General features: G+C 38.2%; 1 protein-coding gene across 3 annotated transcripts in view; it reads left to right on the top strand.

Annotated features, from left to right (window-relative positions):
- The window catches only part of DLGAP1 (DLG associated protein 1), an 866,766-nt gene that overhangs the window by 287,474 nt on the left and 564,521 nt on the right, over positions 1-14,771 (top strand). For all 3 annotated transcript variants that reach the window (XM_032875683.1, XM_032875682.1, XM_032875681.1), the window contains exon 3: positions 2,141-2,255. The gene's annotated coding sequence lies outside the window, so the exon portion shown is untranslated. The remainder of the gene's footprint in view (positions 1-2,140; positions 2,256-14,771) is intronic.

The raw sequence follows: 14,771 nt of genomic DNA, 5'->3' as shown, positions 1-14,771 counted from the left end.
TTACTTTCACTCTTGTTCTTAGATGTAGGGACTAAATATTGGTTACTTGTTGATAGGAAAAAAGAAAAAGAAAAAGAAAAAGAAAAGATAAAAAACCCTTGGAGTAAAGGAAAGCAAGAAAATAAAAATAAAATAAAATACTAGAGAATCCAGAAAGTCTGCATTCTAACTTCAGTTCTGCAACCAAAGAGTAAATGCCTTGGGCAAGTCATTCCCTGGTCTCAGGTTCCTTATCCGTATAAATAAGAAGATGAGCAAGAATCAGTAGGTTTATAAAACAAACTTGATCAGCAGAATGAACTGGTGACCCTGTTCAAAGTGCAGATTACCCTGACTCTACTAATGAATATTCTGATTTAATTGATCTTGCATGACATCCTATAATTTGTATTTTCCAGCAGCTTTCCAGACAATTGTGATGATCAACCATACTTGGGAACCACTAGACAATACTTGAAACACCTCCCAGTGTTTCAATATTTGTTTACATTAAGATTATCTAACTTACAAAACATTGCAATTGTAATAAAATTGATTGCTTATTGTATATCTGGGTGTGTTTGTGAGAAATTCCATAATCTTTTCATTTTGTTTCTGTAGAAAATTAAAGAACAATATCCAACACAAAATAGATTCTCAATAAATAATATGAACAAATAAATAGTTCTCTGTTCTAAAAATCAACATTTTTTGTTATTTCTTTAAGTAATCTACTTGTCATACATGTAGGGGAAAAAATCAGAATTCATTCAGTTTACCAGAATATTAAAAAATATTTAATAAAACAATCATATATAAACCAGGGCTCAGACCTAAAAGCTCTTGATAATAGAGTTTCATTTTTGTCTTTTGTAATGTGGATAAAGAAATACACATATAAATGTAATTTCCCCAACATGTTTTATGTGCTATGAAAATGCATGATATTGTTGTGTTATTGTAGTTCTTCCATTTTACCACCCATATTATCTTATTCTTAACCTATCAACTTTGCCAGACTCAAAATATTGCTCAGACAAGTTCTGCAGAGAATTTTATTAGCCCTGATCTTTTTGAATGCCAGGTGTCCTTTTTGGAAACAAATACAGTGTTATGGCTTTCTAAAGGGGTTGAACTCAAGGCAGGGATTCTGGAATGTCATTCTGCCTTTGTGCCTATTAGCTGAATAAAAGTGGGCAAAACACATCATCTCTTTGGGCCTCCAATTCCTCTTCTGTGAAATGAATTCCATATTCATTCAGGCACTGTAATTCCTAAAAATATAATTAGGAGGTAAGAAAAATTACTCGCACCAGTGTCCTTAATTCTGAATGTCACTCTAACTCTGCTTAATACTTAGATCTACTGTTTTTCTCATTCCCTATCGATGCTCTTTTAATATGCTACCTAGGGCCACAAAATGATATTGCTTAAGCAGAATTCTGCTGATACCTACACTTTCCAACACCAGATCATTTTTGTGTGTGACACAAGTCCCTTTCCATGTGAACTTTCAGAAGAGAAAAATCACAGCTCAGCAAAAAACATGTGATAGGATCGGAAAAGTTACCTCCCATGACTCTGGGCCTAGTTACGATTTCATGTCACTTTCTTCAGAAAGCATCAATAATGAGGGGTCATGGTTTGTTTTGAACATCAGCAAGCCTCTGGTAGTGTGCTTGGGAAGACTGTGCCCTTATTTGTGTCCTCCTGTGATGGTAGAAGAACCACCCTGTGAAGAATGATACCTTTCAGCCCTTTATTTACAGCTGCTTAGTTGCAGTGATGATAAAAGAATGAATCACAGGAAGTGAATACTGTCTTTTGTGTGGAGTGTATACTACAAAATCAAAACACCATTGCATGAGTTTTATTGATTTTTAAAGAAGATAAAATCATTACTATTACAAAAGTATATGTAGAATATCAAACATATTTATTGTGATGACATTACTTTTCTTGTGGTAGGTTTTATTTTCTGGAAAGCATAAAAATACAAAATGTAACATATGCAAGAACACATTCATGTAAATTTTCTATGGAACTCCCTTTTCACATCACTGAATTTAATGTTTGTCATAGTAGTTCTTAAGAGATCTTAAGTATCTTTTTGTTTCGGGCTAGTTTTTACATCTAATTATTGTGTTTTGTTATGTTTCAGAGCAGCTGAGCATCACATACCAAGAGTGACACCCAGTTTAAAAAAAAAAAAAGCTGCAAGGTTTGGATCTTTTCCTGCCTTAGAAGCAAGAAAAATGGAAAATTGATAATCAAAGGTAAAACTCTGTCATTTCTCCTTATATAACACAGCCCTACAGCTTCTTTTCCAGCTATGTTATGCAAAACAATTTCTTTTTTTTATAGCATGGTATATTCAAACATAAATATTTCTGGCTTGTAATCCCAGTCATATTAAGAGGCTGCTGAGTTTAGTCTGTGAGCTTTAACTCCCTAGTTGCTTGTTACAGAATGTGGATGAGATGAGTTTTATATGCTTAATCTTAATTCTTGCTATTAGCCTAGAATGGCAGATGAGACAAATGCCATTTTCCCTGACTGTGGACCAAAATAGTGTACTTTACGGTAAGCATAGAATTATGAAAGTGGATGGCATTGTGTCAGCTTTAAATTTTTTTGTGTGTTGTACAGGTTTGAACTTATCAGGGGAATGTGTTCAGCAAGATCTACATGCTCTAAGATAGGCAGAGGAAATGCAATGCTGTGATCTCCACTCCTTTCCTATCATTATGGAGTTTTGAGAAGGGAAAAATGGAGGGTCTTCATGATGTCCAAATCTGAAACCCCACATATGGGGTGTCTGATCAGAAGGGGGTTAATATTGCTCAATATATGAATAAGCTGTCATCTTTCTTGGGGTCTCTTGCTTGAGACAATGATTTGGGTGTGGTTTTTAACTGGGAAGCTCATCCCAAGGGTGGGAGTCAGAGGTCAGGGAGCGTGAACTGGGGAAGAAGTCACGTGCAAAATAAGGGGGGGAGTAGACAAGTCCTTAGTGTGAACTGCAGGAGCGCGATTCCCTGGGACCTAGAGGAGAGTGGGAGACTTCCCAGAATTTCTGCCTGTAGGACATGTGGCAAGAGGTTTATCTACTGGCTTTCCCCTGTTGGATTGCCCCCCAGGGGCACTGACTTCCCCCAGGAATGCTGGGCTGTTCTGGTCCTGCATGGGGCTGGAAGACACTCAGTGGTCACTTGGGGCTGGCCACGAAAGGTGAAGAGAACCCAAGTTGGTACAGAACCGTCTGTCTGTGCAGGTGTGGTTGAAACCACAGGTAGACCAAGGGATGTGATGCAGGGAACCAGAGGCATCTCTTATACTTTCTTTTACTTTATTTTAAACCCTAAAATAAATCACATTTTCCTCCTCAATGAACTATCTCCGCGAGGAAAATGTTTTGTTTTAAAGACACCGAAAAGTTACCTCCAAGTGTCATGGAACCAGAAGGAACTCTGTTTCAGAACTAATTTCTTCATCATAAATTGTCTGTGTTCAAAGTGAGACATACGTCTTGGTCAACAGGTACATTTGAGACATTATGTATTAAAATTTGAAGTATGACCCAAATGTTGGAATAGTTAAAGACAATAGCATTTCATTTTATCTGTCCTTACTATTCACCATTGATGGTTTTATGTACGAGAAGGTGTCTGATACACAGAAAAACAATTATCGTCTTCTATGTTTGGAAACAACACAGTTAGCAGTGTCATCATTTGTGTGAAAGGGGTCACTTAAGTTATGCATGTCTGAGCATCATGGTACAAGGATGGTCAGCTTGTGAAATAGATTTAACACATGAAAGTGAATCGGGGGGGGTTGACAGATTTAAGGAAAGTTAGATGAAGGCTGCTGTTCTGTTGTGACCTCATAGATCCTGTGTTCAGAGGAGGAGTGCCATGTGTGAGCTCTCTAAGTAGCTATACAGAAAACCAGCAGCAAACATTTAAATCAGTGTGTGCATTTGCATGCAAATCCCTAGTGAAGGAGAAGAAATGTGGGAGAAGAGGAGAAAGAGCAGCAGAGAGACTTCAGGCAGGGGAATGAGGAAAGTAGTGGCAGATGGCAAGTCAGAAATAACTGAGGGTAGACAGTGTCAGGATCAAGAGGGCCCTGTGGTAGTGGAGAGAGATCTCTTCGAACCACATCCTGAGCCCAGAAGGCAAACTGAGTGAACATTTGAGGCCCAGTGAATATTTGAGGCTGACACATTCGGTGAGTCATCAAAGATGAAGTTACTTTGTCTTCTCACCTGAACAATGCACTTGCCTCTCTGTGGTCTCATTAGGCTCTAAAATCTTCCAAAATCAAAGCTCTGATCATGCCTGTGCTTTGTTCAGAAAATATTCTGTAATTCACCAATCTGCCATCGTCCAAACTTCTTAACGAAACCTGTAAAAGCTGCCACTCTTAAGTTCTCTGACTTACTTCTTCTTCCTTGGCTTCCCTCACCAGTGGTCTAGACCATTGTGGAGTCATGCAAATTCTGTAATTTATCAAGTCTTCCAAGTGGTGGTGACATACTTTGGCTCTCAAACAGGTTGGTTGGACACGAGACCAAAAATTTGCTTTTCTAATAAGTTCCCAGGTGATGCTGCTGGTCCGGAGACCTTACTTTGTGAGCCACTCTGTAAAAACAAACAATCTAGGCTGACCACCACTAATTCCTACATGGCAGTTTGAGTCAAAGACAGATTACAGTACAAGGGCTCACTTGCCATCATCACCATTGTGGGAAGGTGCCCTAGTTTAAGAACAGAGTCTGAGTCTTCCAGTCAAATATTATCATCATGTCCGAAAATTCCCAATAAAAGCTTTGTGATACATTTTTATAACCCCTCCTGGGTCATACAGACATTGTAGACCTATACATACTGGTTGGATGGATGGATGGAAAGAAGGAAGAAAGGAAGGACAGATGGATAGGTCTGGTAGCCAAGGGTTTGTTTCAGCAAGAAACTTACCTCCTTACAAAGAAATTGCTCTGGCATATGCCATTAGGGAAGGACAAATTTCCTTCACATGAAAACCTTCTTATCGTATAAAACTGTACTCAGTATAAAGGACATTTAATTAGTGGATTAACTCTATGTCTTCGAGCCTGAGTGTCTGGCATCAATTGCATTGTGCTTCTTAATAAGCAGAGTCTTTCACAAAAGACTTTTTTGCTATTTGAGTACAACAGGGGGCAAATGTCATTTATATCAAGGAAAATTATACATTTTACTTTATAAAAGAACCACTGGGTGTATGAAACCAGGAAATCACATCTATTTAATAAATTTCTTTGCAAATGTCTCTTCCTTGAGTTTAAATTTTGCAGCTGCAGCATAATTTGAGTGTTTATTCACATGTAGGACAATTGTGTTTTCTGGGTCTTGCTTTCTCGCATTCAAATGTGTTCATGTATCAGCGTTGCACATTTTCCCTCTGCGTCTCTTATCTGCGTACATCATCCCATCATTGGCTTGGTAAATTTATCCTACTTTTCTTGCTAAAATAACTGTTCCTGCTGTCTGTTTTCTGCCTACTCTTTGATTTATTCCAGAAATTGGGCTCAATGCCGACTTTTATAGCTCAGTGTGAAATTTATTCTGTATGTTTTTAAACCAAGTTCCCACATATTTTTTTCTGTTATGTGTTCTATAGCGGTGTCAACTTTGAAATGCACCCTTGAAAAAGCATATTAGGACTATATGTTAGCATAAATAAGAATAATAAATGATGACAAATTTTGAAAATTTCTTTTTGAGGATTTGTTTCTTAATTCGCTTTAAGAGTAGAAAATTCAAATTTTCATGTCATGTTATGGCATGCCTAATGTGAAGCTTAAAGGAGAAGTCTAGTTTCAATTTTATTACTTTGGTGCATGTCCTTGGCTGAGTCCTGACACCCCTTTACCTCCATTATAAAAAGAAAGATTTACCATCCCTGGGATGGACTCCAATGTCTTACCTTGCAATGTCAGGATGCAGATCGTATGAAATGCTACTTAAACTCAGGCCCAGAAGTACAAAGGAGTCGGTCAATCAATTTTCAGCACGTATTTGGCGATGAAGTTGAAGGACCAGGATTTTGGATATGGAAAGATCTGAGTTCAAAACCTAACTCTCTCCCTTATTACCAATATGGGCTTGGAGAATTTCCTGAACCCCTCTACGTACCTTAGCATTATCATCTGTGAAACAAGGGCAGACATAGCAGTACCTGCAAGGTTGCTTTCAAGGTTAGAGATAATCCAAAAAATATCTATCACTTATATGCTAAACATGGATAGCTCTAAAGATCTGGCAGGCCTCTAAGCTGGCCAGAGCCCAGACCATGGTCTTAAAGGTTAACAAAAGATTACATTCTTTTTCTCCAATATAATTCAGCCAGGCTAAGAAATTTTTATTTGTGACTGAAAAAATAAGTGGAGTTTAGAAAAAAATGTATCCATAATTTAATCATCTGAGACTGACAACACTAATGGGAAATTTCAACGTAGCTTTGCATCTAGCCAAGATACCTGGTTCTATACACTGAGAATAATTACACACAGCAAGAAGCCCCTTGTCATCAAAAGTGACCTCTTCAGGGTCAAAACATGAAGTTTGCAAGTTGCATTCTGTCTCCTGTCTCGTTATCTAGCCACATTTTGGGCAGAAACTAAAATAAAGATTATTCAAGACATAGGTTTAGGCTGAAGGAATAAATGTTCATACAATCTTGATTTATAACTGATTCCGGTAACTTAGAAGGTGTTCCTTTTTTTTCCTTTCTTGTCCTCTAAAAAGGAATTTTTATAGCCAATTTGCCTGATGCAGCCTTTAACACAGAAACAAAAGAAATCAAAATTTAGTCTACAGATGATTCATTTACTACAGGAGTCATGCAAATATTTTTTTTTAAGATTTTATTTATTTATTGGACAGAGATCTCAAGTAGGTGGAGAGGCAGGAAGAGAGAGAGAGGGGGAAGTGGGCTTCCCGCTGAGCAGAGAGCCCGATGTGGGGCTCGATCCCAGGACCCTGGGACCATGACCTGAGCCAAAGGCAGAGGCTTCAACCCACTGAGCCACCCAGGTGCCCCAGAGTCATGCAAATATTAAATATTTTTCTGTTCTTTGTATCTTTGAGCTTGAGTTGTCATTTTGATACTGATGAGCCACTGTGATTTCTCAGCAGTAATTCAGATCTGCCTACTTAATAGGAGTAGATCAATAAAATTTGGGGGAAGTATTTCATCAGTCTTAGCGAAGACCTAATCCTATTATTGTTTTTCTCTATTTCAATACTCTATAATTCTTGTGCAAGCTGATGCATTTTAAGATAAATCTTACTATTTACACTTGTATACTTTTTATGTCAGAAATAATTTAAGAGCTAAGATCTATTGGTACTATTTGAGTACCTTGATGATTTCAGACGTCTTTAAGATAACAAAAATCTAATTGTGGAATGTTGTGTTTATTTGTCATATCTTAGAGACATATCATAGTCAAGATGAACATCATCATACTGATGAGGCTGTTTCAAGCCTAGGAAGGAGAGAGTAAGAGAGAAAAAGAAAGAGAGAGACCACACACACACACACACACACACACACACACACACAGAGTACATGGTGATCGTGGTGGTGGTGATGATACTGTTTACTTAGATACTCTGGTCCTTTCATGGTAGTATAGTTATATATAACTAGCTATAATTAGTTATTAAATATATTGCATATATTGTATGTTAATACATAATTATATAATAATAAATGTTAGTATTATGATGATTAATAATGTTAATATTATGATGATTAATAGTATATTTCTCTATAGACCAATTATTACTAAAGACATGTTTAATGAAATGACCTATTAAGTACTCTTGGAAAGACATATAAATATTCTTTGCTTTATGATAGAATAACTTCAAATAGAATATAATAGAGTTTATCACAACTCATATTTTTGGATATTTTTTGACCCTGTAAGAAAACCCAAGGACGGTGCTTACTATGCAGTAAAATGATACAGCTTGACAAGAATTATTTTAAAGGAAAAAAGAGGAAAGTCATATAGGCTGAATTTACTTGATTCTTGTTGTATTATCCTCATGTGCTAGAAGTTTTCACCTAAAATATCTTATTTATTTAAAATCTAAGTTTTGGGAATAGATAATACTATTTGAAACAACCCAACATTAGCAATGGGATCCTTTTATCCTCCTCTATAATCTAGGAACTGTAACTCAAATAAGGTACAGATTTGAGAAAATAATCATGATGGTGATGCACACTGCCCATCTCTCTAGCAATTCTAATAGTTAAGGCCATTCTTGGTATTTCTTTATGATTAAAAACACAGTAGCAAGCGTAGATTAAATACTTACGTATGTGCCAGTGTCAGGAGAGGCATAATTTTATCTCATCCCTCTGAAGGTCTTCCCCTGGGTCTGAGAACTAAATTGATATAAAATGGATTAATAGGAGAAAAGCACTCCAATTTATTTATATTTAATGTGACATGGGAACCTTCAGAGGGAAAAGAAGAGCCAAAGAAGCAGCAAGACCTCAACACTTTTAACAGTAGTTTGAACAAAGCGAGATAGTTGTGGAAACGTAACTAAAGTGTATGGGGAGGTAAAAGGAAGATAAGAGGTACTTTAGCAAGGTCTGTTTGTACAGAATTCTTTCTGCCTCCACTCCCTGCTTTGGTGATAAGAATGTTTCTCCTGGTGCAGGAAGGACATCTTTCACATGGGAGTTGTATCTTGTACTTTGAAGAAGCAAAGAGGAGGTCAGAATGCAGGATGTTCTTCTTGTATCTGTTTTTCAAGTGCCTTTGGCTCCAAGTAATCCTTATACCAAGGTGGCAGAGTCGGGGGCAGCATGTTCTGCCCCCCTTCACCCCACATTGTTTTAACCACTTTACCTGAGTTACTTCAATTAATCCTTACTACAATCCTGTTGGGGAAAATTGTGCACAACCATAGGAAGAAATCAACAAATCCACCACCATAGTAACCGATACCAGGTGCTTTTCTCCATGATCGATGAAGCTCTCAGAAGATTCCCTAGAGGCACCGTGGTGTTCACATATCCTCTCTATCACATAGAGGATCTGAACAACACACTAAGTGTCATTTAGTGATTATGTACAGGCATCTTCATTTGACAGCTGGAGAATACCACTTCTTCCCAAGTGAATGCGTCATATTTAAAAATTCTGTACCAAGCCATGAATCAATTCTAAAATGTACTTTCCATGTCACATGAAGACACTGAGATATGGAGGGACTAAACAACATGGCAAAGAACACAGAGCTAGTAGCAGCAGAGCAGAACACAGACCCACTCTGCCTCAGAGCGACTCAGCTCTAGTATTATCTGTCCCTGCTGGTTGTCACACGGGTAGAAGACAGGGAGCTGGTCTTTAGGACATAACTTAAATATCAGGAGAAGAAAGGCAGAGAGTAAACCCAATTCATTATGTAATGTTTTGAAGCAAGGATGTTGTCAATTTGGGATTAACCAATTAGAATGTTATGTCACATAGGAAGCTAGACTTAAAACAATCCAAACTATACATTAAAAGTAGATTTTAAAAGTTGCTAAATGTTCAAAAGCTAAAGCAAAGCAAAAATGGCACAATTTAAGTTATTACCTGAAGTTGATTTCTTCAGAACTCAGACCTGAATTATTGATCATGATTAGGGCCTATATAGGAAATGTGAGGACATCCACTGGTGTTTTCATGATCACATCAAACTCATGATGACCTCCTTTCCCTACCCTCCCCCTTACCCACAGGGCATACATCCCAAGACCCCCAGTGAATACACAAACCACAGATGGTACCGAATCCTGTCTCCACTATGTTTTTTTTTTCCCTTAAACATACACACCTATGATAAAGTTTAACTTATAAATTAGGCACAAGAAGAGATGAACAATAATAACTAGAAATAAAATAGAACACGTATAACAATCTAATATAATAAAAGTTATGTGGATGTGGTCTCTCTCTGTCAAAATATCTTATTGTGCTGTACTCACCCTTCTTCTTATGATGCTGGGAGATGGTAAAATGCCTACGTGATGAGATGAAGAGAGGTGAATAACCGTAGGCATTGGGGCACAGCGTTAGACTACTATTGACTTTCTGACAGTAGGGCAGAAGGAAAATCGTTTGCTTCCAGACCACAGTTGACCATGGGGAACTGAAACCACAGAAAGCAAAACTGTGGATAAAGGGGACTCCTGGATTTCCAAAACTGAACTCACATACGCCCCCTCCCATCTGCTCCTCCCTCTTGTGCTATTCTCCGGCCCATCTATGGTGCCACCACCCACACACCCAACTGCTTAAGTTAGAAACCCGGGAGTCATCTATGAAATCTCTTTGCACCCCCCCAACCCTTGGTAAATTTGAATGAATTTATTGAATGAAATTCCGTATTTTCCATCTAATATTTTAAAGCCCAAGGCATCAGACGGTGACCTTCAGAGAGAGTGTAGGGATGAGACTTGATGCTGTTCTGATGGTTTCTAATGTGTTTTGGTTTTCCTACCCACACTCTTCAAGTCTCCCATGTGGGAACTTTTTGGGTTTTGAGAGTTTTCTTTGCATTTTGTTGGTGGTGGTGGTACAGCTGTTGAGTGAAAGTACATTCATGGAGGATCCACGACAGAGCAGCCGAGATGTTTTGTCCTCTCCATGAAGTATTGTGTCTGTTGATAAATTATAGCACTTTGCCTTTGGCACGCACATGCTCTCAGTGGTATTGCCCTCTTTAATTGTGTCTCCTGGGGGAAAAATCAGTCTCCTGGCAAGGCAGCTTTCCTAATCAAAGACTTCCTGGGTCTTAAGTAATAAGAAACCTTAATGTTTCCAACTGAAACTTACACTGGGGCTTAATTGGGCATGTATTTTTATCTCCTTTGGGGATGAAAAAACTTTAAATGTTACCTATTTAGAAAATATTTCATGAGGGACACAAGGAAGCTTTCCCCCATTTTGATCCGTTTTTATTTAAGAGAAGTTTCTGGTAAATAATGTATGCATTGGTATTAAAAGCTTGAATAAATTACCTCTTTCTTGACTTTTAAATGACTGCTTTCCAGATAATTTCATTATCATTTTTCACTTGAACATGTTTCTAAGTATAGAAAATTTTGCATTGATCTAATAAGAAGGAAGGTGCCCTGGGCAAGTAAAGTGGAGACCTGAGTTCCAATGGGAATTTAACAGTAAGATGAACCCTGCCCCTCAACCTTCAGGAAGAAGGAATTAGCTAGGAAGTCCAAAGAAAATCAGAGCTGAACAATGGTGAAATGGTTACAGATAGATTCTACTCAGGACTATTGTAATAGGGAAAAAGAGACCCCAGTAAAGAACAGGGTTCAATTCCAAATATACCACAGACAAGTAGGGATTTATAGCCAGAGTGTGTAGCATGGGTCAGAGGATGGAAATGACTAAGGGGAAACATCAGGAGTAAGAGAGAATACTGGTGAATCAGACCTAACAGGATTCTTGCTGAAGGCAAACCAGGGTGATCAGATATCAAGGATAGAAAGTAAAGAATTTGATCAGAATTGAGAGTGACCAGTAATGGAGGGTGAGGGGCTCTCTCTAAACTGATTTAAAATTCTTTTTTTTTTTAATTTATTTTCAGTTGTAACAGTATTCATTGTTTTTGCACCACACCCAGTGCTCCATGCAATCCGTGCCCTCTCCAATACCCACCACCTGGTTCCCCCAACCTCCCACCCCCCGCCCCTTCAAGCCCCTCAGATTGTTTTTCAGTGTCCATAGTTTAAAATTCTTGCTGCAACTAGGCAATGCAAGCCCACAAAGACAGACACAGAGTCTGAGGTGGAGACCCAGAGTGTCTCAGAGGAGCCTGAGAAAACTTCGTCCAGGAGACAGTCAGAAGGACACATGGCCAGGAGAACAGGGATGGGTTTTGTCATGAAGGCTAAAGACAAAGTTCTAAGATTCAGACTAGCAAATTTAATTAACAAGGTTCATATCATAATTTTAAATTCAGAAATTTCTTTCACCTCTGACATCCATTTGATAAGTTCTTAGGATTATAATTTGTAAAATTATCAAGTCAGTCATCCCACCTCACCTCTCTAAATTCTCTACCTTTTAAAAATAGGACCAACATTACCTTAGTGTCAAAAGCTTGGTGTCATCTTCGTCTCTTCTCTCATCCCATTCTTACAAATGCAGCCCTTCCTAGGTCTTGGTGGTTTTTTCCCCTGCTGCCTTCAGAGCCTTCCCTTCCCAGCATCCCCTCTACTACCCTGGGTCAGGCCCTCACTGCCTCACAATCCAATGGCTACAGTAGCACCCCCAGCAATATTTGTGCCTCACACTAACCTCATTCTACAATTCCATTTCACAAGCCATCCTTAGATTAACCTCCCCAAAATGCCATTTCTAATATATTTTTAATAATTAGTGTTTGTTGAGGCCTTATGGACAAGACACTATGCTAAGTGTGCTATTTTATTTAATTCCTAGAATCAACTTTTGCTTGTTTGTTTTTGGAGAAAGAGAGCATGGGGGAAGGGGGTAGAGGAGAAGGGGAGAGAGAGTCTCCAGAAGGCTCCACGCCCAGCACAGAGCCTGACTCAGGGCTTGATCTCACAATCCTGAGATCATGACCTGAGCCAAAACCGGGAGTCAGATGCTTAACAGACTGAGCCACACAAGCACCCTTAGAATCAATTTTAAACAATAGGTTTTATTATTTTTACTTAGCAAATGAGCAAATTAATCGTTAGAGAGTTTGAATAACTTACCTAAGGTTGCAGCAATTAAGTAGAAAATCTTACTCCAAAACCTGAGCCCTTAACCATTGTCACACAGTACATTCCATGGCCACGTGTAGAAGGAGAGGGATCTGTATCTCCGGGGAGATACAGCTAGGTGAATTATAGTTAGATTGGGAGCAATCCCCTTGATCTCACCAAATGGACAAAAGCTATTCAAGATCCGTAAGCAGAGGATGGGGAGGAACACGTTTAGATGGTGAATGAATTAGAGAATTTAGAACCTGAGGAGTGAATCTCTACCCCCCATAAGCCCTGTCATGAGCCCTGGCCTAAAGCATGTGCTGTCCACTCTGCATAGGATGTTCTTCTGAATTTCTCTGCCTCACAAATCTGCTAAACATTCCTCCAAGGTCCCCTTCCTGAAGACACAGTGTGTCTCTCCTCCATACCCCATAGCCTCTACCCAAAGCACTTAGAGTGTAGGAAGCCTATTGTGTTGCAGACCATTGTGCAGTGATTCACATTTGAGTCTCCCAATCTTGTCAGCATGTTTCTACCCTTATTTCCTAGGTGAAGAAAGTAAGGCTCATGGATTTTACATGACTTGCCTTCTGAGATTGTATCTGAATCATCTTTGTGTTACCAATCCCTGGTACCTAGTAAATGCTCAATAAATGTGTAAGGAGTACATCAATTACCTTTATCTGTTCATATATTTTATTTTATTTAAAATACTTGAAATTCCTAGATAATAGGACTTATCTTTTCCGTGCTCTTGTATTCCTCATAATACTGGTCTATGTGTATTGCACAGAGCAAATACAAGCACTTCATTTATTTATCTAGGCAGGTCTTCATTTTTCATTATTCCTGTCATTTGATTTTTGAATGCAACACACTTTGGAATAGGGTTTTAAGTGAATACTGTTTTGCCAGAAATTAGTATAATGTCAGGTTCCCTTGGTAGGCCATTTTTGCCCTAGAATTATATAATGTTTTTATGCTAGGTAACTACTGTACCCAGTAGATTGGAAACAGAGGTAGAAATATTACCAACTCTTATTGCAACTTGACTGTGTAACAGGCCATTCACTTGCCATACAATATATCATTTTATTCTAGTGAAACCCTATGGAGTAGATATTATTTTTAGCCCCATTTTATCAATGGGCAAGGAAGACACAGAAGGTTAAGTCATTTCCTCAAGGTCACACAGCTCATAAGCAGCAGACTGGAATTTGAACCCAGGCACCATGGCTCAGAGTCAATATTCACCCAATTAATAAGTATATTTGTACCTTCATATATAGCAGTCTTGATTTTAGTCTCTAATAGATGGTCAGTGAATGTGTATTTGATTATATGAGGTCTAGCAAGGGCATTCGCTGACTGATGTGTGAAAGTAGAATTATTTTTTAGTAGTCTATGACTCATTTCAGTGAAAAAATTATTTGTCTAAAGCATCCATTATTAGTTTTCACATTTTACATGCTGTACCAATTCATCCTCAATTAAAAGAAAGTACTTGCAAAGTGACTAGGAAATAGTCAATTATTGTTTGAGCTGCCAAGCTTCAGGAATTAGCATCCTAGAATTTGCACAAATATTAAGCCAGGAAAAAGAAGTCCTAAAACACCATTTCAACTGCTTTTGAAATTCTGTCAGATATTGGTAATTGTATTATAATTTAAATTTTGGAATCATAGAATTTTAGAGTTGGATGGGAACTTTGAGATCATCTGTGCCAACTTTCTACTTAATGCCAGAAGTGTTCACACACATTTGGAAAATAAGACATTTGATAAATGTTCCTCTAACATTTGCGTAGAGTTGATGGAAACAATCCAGGGAACTTTTTTACACTATTATATAACTTTGTGCCTTTGGCTAGTAAACTACTACAATATTTAGCCAATCCAGTACAGCAGGGGCTCTTGCCACTCTTTTCTGGGCCTGTCCCATCCTTACACCTGGCCCTGAGAAAAAGCTTGCCAGCCTCTGCTCTGAAGTAT

This window comes from Lontra canadensis, unplaced genomic scaffold, assembly GCF_010015895.1.
Source record: "Lontra canadensis isolate GAN:19392208 unplaced genomic scaffold, GSC_riverotter_1.0 scaffold57, whole genome shotgun sequence".
NCBI lineage: Eukaryota > Metazoa > Chordata > Mammalia > Carnivora > Mustelidae > Lontra > Lontra canadensis.
The sequence above is the reverse complement of the archived record's forward strand: the minus strand, read 5'-3'. Positions and strand labels throughout refer to the sequence as shown.